Raw genomic sequence first — 6,382 nt, forward strand, 5'->3', positions numbered from 1 at the left:
AGTGAGGATGAGACATTGCGTTGTCGTGTTGCTGTGAATCCGAGGTGTGGAATCTACCAAAAAGTTGTGTGTGTGACATTTGTTACTTTGTACATACTTAGTCATCGTGTTTGCATTTTGATCTACGTGGGTAGTATAGTGGAGAGGGGTTTGGAGCAAGAGGAACTTATCTGTAATGCTCTAGTTGGCATGTATGCCAAGTATGGAAACTTATCAGATGCGCATGTTATTTTTGATACACTATCCAATCAAGATGTTGTGACATGGAGCTCTTTGATTAGAGGATATACCCAACAAGAACACATTCAGGAGGCTTTGCAACTGTTTGATCGCATGAGTGATCTAGGTTGTGAGTCTGCTAGCTTCACGTACAATTGTCTTATTGACTTTCTCATTAAGGCACAAAGATTTGATGATGCATTGGAAATGTACAACATAATGCAGAAAGTAGAAATGCATCCAGATAGTCTCACTATGGGTATGGTTACTCTTGGACTGTGCAAAGCCAACAGGAAGCTAATTTCATTGAATATGGGGGCTGTCATTGCTGGTGCCAAGTATCGAAGAAAATTTGAGGACCGCTTTAAAGCTGTACTGAAAGCTGTTTCAGGATCTGATGGCAAATTATTCTCTTCATTGATGAGCTTCATACGGTTGTTGGAGTAGGTGCTCAAAGTGGAGCACTTGATGCTGGCAACTTGTTGAAGCCAATGCTTGGACGAGGTGAGCTGTGCTGTATTGGAGCAAAAACCTTGACTGAGTATCGAAAGTACTTAGAAAAGGATGCTGCTCTGGAAAGACGTTTCCAACAAGTTTATGTGGGCAACCATCTGTGGAGAATACTATCTCGATTCTCAGGGGATTGAGGGAGAGATACGAACTACATCATGGTGTGAGGATCGCAAATGGTGCCATAGTGGAGGCCTTTTTGTGCGGCCCAGGGGCTGGCATCTTCTAGAAGCTCATATTGAAATAGATGGAGAGCCCACAATGGCCTGTCTGGTTGACTTTGGCCTGTATTTTTTCCATAACCATGCAGTATTTAGATCCAAGCACAATGGCTATGGCCCTTCTTTTATCTGCCTAAGATGCAGCATTCAAGGGAAGCGGTAGTTTGGAACTGGGTATTTAAAAGAGCACAAGACTTGCTAGGCGTACCTGGGGGCAGCATAAGAGCTACTGTGCTGATTGATACTCTTCCAGCTGTTTTTTAGATGAATGAGATTTAGTATGAACTGAAGTAGCACTCTGGAGGGCTAAACTACAGGGGTTGGGATTACATTTTCAGCTATGTGAAGACCTTCCATGGTCATCCAGATAGGCTTCTCCCTGACCATGTCTTGGTAGGCATGAGCCAGCACTTTATGAAGAGCTACACTGGGCTTGCTGATTCGAACCATCCTATCACCTGTTTTATATTCATGGGACCCACTGGAGTGGAAAAAACAGAATTGGCAAAAGCTTTATCTGCTGCTATTGTGAGGGGCCGATTTTTTGTGTGAAAAGTGGTGTGTTGATGCAGAAGAGCCATATTGGGGGGGAGATGTTTTTTTTGGGGATCGAATGTTGGGGAGAAAAATACAAACAACACTGGAGCCCAAATTCAGACCGTCTGCGCAAGAGAAGAGAGATTTCCGAGAATCAGGTGAAGACTGTTGAGAGAGAGAGAGAGTATGAGAGAGATACACAAGACATGCTTCCAAAGAATGATTCATATTGATGTAGAGTTAGTATATATAGGTGAGACCCAAGTCAAGTGAGAGATGATATATATAGTTGTAACATCCCCACTCAAACAAAGGCCTCTGGCTGCGAGTGAAAAAACCCTTGGGGAGAACAAGGGAAAAATCCAAGCCCCTACACATACCTATGATACAAAAATGATTTACTATAAAGTTTTCTTGAATACAATGATGCATGCCTCAATCAGTGAGACAAGAACTTGGAACAATACCAAGTGCATGTCTTAATGAACTAAAGCGAGCTTCACTAAGAGCTTTTGTGAAGATGTCTGCAACCATTTGATCACTGGGACAATGCTCCACCATAATGGAACCTTTCTTGACTTCATGTCGAACATAATGATAATGAATAGCAATATGCTTTGATTTACTATGTTGTATATAGTCTTTGGTAAGACTAATAGCACTTTGGTTATCGCATCGAAGAGACGTACTAGATGATGAAGGATGTCCCAAATCTGCAAGTAGTTGTCGAAGCCAAACTAGCTCGCGAGCTGCTAATGATGTAGCAACATATTTGGCCTCAGTTGCAGAAACCGCAACACATCATTGTTTCTTGCTGGACCAAGAAACCAAACATCCATTTACAAAGAAACAATTCCCACTTGTAGATCTCATGGATAAGTGTGAACTTGCCCAATCAGCATCTGTATCTCCAATAAGGTTAAGAGAAGTTGAAGAATATAAAGAAGAATCTTCTCGACGATAAATAAGACCAAATTCCTTAATACCTTGAGGTACTTAAGAATACATTTTGCAACACTCCAATGAATAGTGGAAGGGGAAGAAAGATACTGTCCCAAAAAATTAGCTGCAAATAAAATATCTGGTCTTGTGTTTAAACCAATAAATTGAAGACAACCAACAAGATTAGCAAAAGGTTGATGAATGGCTGATTCTTCATTGCGTAGTAGAGCTTGAAAGAATGGGAGTGTTGGCAGAGTGCGCATTGGTCAACCCAAACTTCTTAACAATATCATTAATAAACTTTGTCTGGCGAAGAAGAAGAATGCCTTGTTGTCGGTGTCATTGAACTTGAATACCCAAACAAGAATGTATCTCACCAAGATCCACCATTTCAAATGCAGTCGATAAAAGCTTCTTCATAGCATCCAAGAAAGCAATATTATTTGATACAAGAATAGTATCATCAACATATAGAGCAAGAATAATAAAATATTTGTCCTCCCTTTTGATGTAAAGTTTTGGGTCAGCAAAACATGCAACAAAACCTTTAGATGTGAGGAACTGATCAATCTTAATATACCAAGCACGAGAGGCTTGCTTCAATCCATATAATGCATGATGAAGCTGGCGTACAAGATGCTCCTAGATGTGAGGAACTGATCAATCTTAATATACCAAGCACGAGAGGCTTGCTTCAATCCATATAATGCACAATGAAGCTGGCATACAAGATGCTCCTTTCCTGCAATCATAAAGGTTGCTCCATATAGATTTCTTCTTCAAGATCTCCATTGAGAAAAGCCGTTTTAACATCCATTTGGTGAATTTCTAGATCAAATAGTGTTGCAAAAGCCAAAATCATACGAACAGTTGTGGAGCGCACAACAGGAGAAAATGTTTCTTGATAATCTACTCCTGCAATCTATGAGTAATCTTTTGCAACAAGTCGTGCTTTGAACTTATCAAACGAGCCATCAGCTTTGGTCTTGGTTTTATAAACCCATTTACATTTGATAGGAACATGATTTGGGGGGATTTCAGTAAGAATCCATGTACCTTTGGAGATTAAAGAATCTTACTCAGCTTGCATAGCTTCTTGCCATTGATCCCTTTGAGACGAATTGATAGCTTCCATATACGATATTGGATCCTCTTGGACAGACATAGCATCATCAAAGACATCATATTCAATAGAATAGAATCCATGCTCTATCTCAATAGGAAGATCGACATAGATATCCAAATTTTCATCAATCGTCTTTGGAGGTGAAGGAGGTTTATGATCATCAGAATTAGTAGAATCACAAAGCAAGTAAGGAAATGCACTAAGAAAAGACTGTGTATCATCTGAAACATCTGACGACCATGTGCCACCCATAGTCTTCTCATCAAATATAGCATCACGATTAATGCTAACCTATTGAGTAGAAGGATCATAAAATTTGTAACCTTTGGAATGATCTGAATAACTAAGAAAAATAATCTTCAAACCTAGAGGATCCAACTTATGTCGAGTGTCCTTGGGCACATGAATATAAGCAATGCAGCCAAATGTGCGAAAGTGAGAGACTGAAGGTGTCTTCCCTGTCCAAATTGTTATAGGAATTTTACCAGCAAGTGCAGTAGTTGGAAGATGATTTTGAATAAAAATAGCTGTTAGAAGTGCTTCAGTCCAAAACTTTCGAGACAAACCAGAGTGTATAAGCATGCAACGTATAGCATTAAGAATAGTGTGATTTTTGCGCTCAGCAACACCATTTTGCTGAGGAGAATAAGGAACTGTAAACTCATGATGAATACCTTGATCCTTACAGAAGTCATCAAATAGATTGGATATATATTCACCGCCATTGTCACTGCGAAGCGTCTTTATAGAAAATCCAGTTTGAAGCTCCACACTTATCTCGTATTATTTAAATATAGATAAAGCCTTAGACTTATGTCGAAGAAGATAGACATGTGTATACCGTGAGAAATCATCAATGAAAGTTATAAAATATCGATATTGAGACTTTGAGGCAGGAAAAGGACCGCAAATATCGGTATGAACCAAATCCAAGAGAGCACAGGAATGTGATGAAGTAGAAGTGTGGAAAGACGAATGATGGTGTTTTCCAAGTGCACAGTACTCACATATTCCCATACGTGGATGAGATTTAAGATCCATACCTTGCACAAGACCATGACGATGAAGATCAAGAATTTTGGCAAAATCGGAGTGTGCAAATCGTTGATGCCATAATTTGCAATCTACATCTCCAGGGGCAGTAACAACATTTGCACGCGCTTGGCTATGAGGAAAAATCAAATGTATGTGATCGTTGTCGAGGACGTTTTTTTCGAGCACGTCGAATCACAATGTCACACCTCAGCATGTACAGAGAGTGGGACCAAGAAAAAGACCCAGTAATTTTTACCGCTTTATTTGTACAAATATTATTAGTCTATGTTGTGTCTTCACCATTAAATAAAACCTCCCTTTTTAAATTGAGCAGGATGCGGTACCACATCCTCAAATGGTCCCTCCAGGGCATCGAGAGGCTACGAAGCATCGACGCGAGGAGGCAGAGTCCTCAAGAAGAGTAGAGACTGATGACGATGATAGCAGCCCTCTTCAAATGCCGCATCAAGTTTTTGAGGAAGAGATTTTGGACAACATGGTGCACGATTTATTTTCCCATGAGGTTCGGGGGGAGGGAGCCACTAGAGAGACAGATGACCCACTACACATAGCATCAAAAACTCCATTGTACGAAGGTTGCACGTACTCCGTTCTATGTGCATCTCTCGAGATACTGAACTTACAATGGATGGAGTAATGCTAGCTTGAATGCATTATTGAAGTATGTATCATTTAATATTAATTCATAAATGCTTCTAGACAATATTCACGATTTGTTAACTCTATTTGCATAATATATGCAAGTTATTGTCACAAATGCTTCCAAATGAAAATAAATTACCAACTATAAGGGAGCAAGCAAGGCATTTCTTAACATCTCTTGGAGGTCTCGATTATGTTAAAATCCATGCATGTGTCAATGATTGCATCTTGTTTCGTGGGGATCATGCATCTACATGACAATGTCCTATTTGTGGTGAACCAAGATACAACCAGGAGATGAAATCAATGGATGTGCCTCGTAAGGTTTTGCGAGATTTTCCTATTATTCCATGTATTCAACTTATGTTTAAGTGTGAATCTATTGCGAGACTCATGTCATGGCATGCTAGTCACCATTCAAGTGACGGAAAGTGGAGAATTCCTTCAGACACACCAGCTTGGCAACACGTAGACAATTTGTGGCCTACTTTTAAAGAAGAGCCCAGAAATTTGAGATTTGGTCTAGGATTAGATGGAATAAATCCATTTGGTATCAAAAGCACCTCATATAGTGTATGGCCAGTGGTATTAGTGAACTATAATATCCCTCCATCCATGGCAATAAAAAAAGGACATGTAATGTTGTCCCTTTTGATTCCTGGAAATACAAAATAAAAAACATAGATGTTTCCTTAGAGCCTTTGATCGAGAAGCTAGAAATGCTATGGAGAGGTATTGAGGTGCAAGATGTGAGTGCATCATTGTCCTCTAGATATTTCACTTTAAAGGGCATGTTGTTGTGGACCATGCATGACTTTCCAGGCTATGGAGAGTGTTTAGGTAGTTGCATACTCTATTTTATTCATTCTTACCCTTAATCAAATATATGTCATCATTAATCCACTTGTTTTTACAAGTTTAACTATATCAAGATATCATGCATGTCCAATTTGCGGTCCCTCTCTAGTTTCTTCTAGATCGACACGCTTGAAGAAGGTTATCTATGACAATCATCATTGTTTTCTTCCTATTGACCACCCCAAATATGCACCCCCCACTAATGGAAGAACTCCACAGTCTCTGACCATTTAAGATTGGAAGGACACTTAGACACACACCAATGATCATC

The 6,382-nt window shown here is 39.6% G+C and overlaps 1 pseudogene; it reads left to right on the forward strand.

Annotated features, from left to right (window-relative positions):
• The first annotated feature begins 531 nt into the window (after positions 1-531).
• Positions 532-958, forward strand: LOC148019929 (chaperone protein ClpB2, chloroplastic pseudogene; annotated as a pseudogene).
• Positions 959-6,382: the final 5,424 nt, after the last annotated feature.

The sequence above is a fragment of the Lygodium microphyllum genome, chromosome 19, assembly GCF_053477565.2.
Source record: "Lygodium microphyllum isolate KBCC chromosome 19, Lygodium_microphyllum_v1.1.10, whole genome shotgun sequence".
In the NCBI taxonomy this organism is placed as follows: domain Eukaryota; kingdom Viridiplantae; phylum Streptophyta; class Polypodiopsida; order Schizaeales; family Lygodiaceae; genus Lygodium; species Lygodium microphyllum.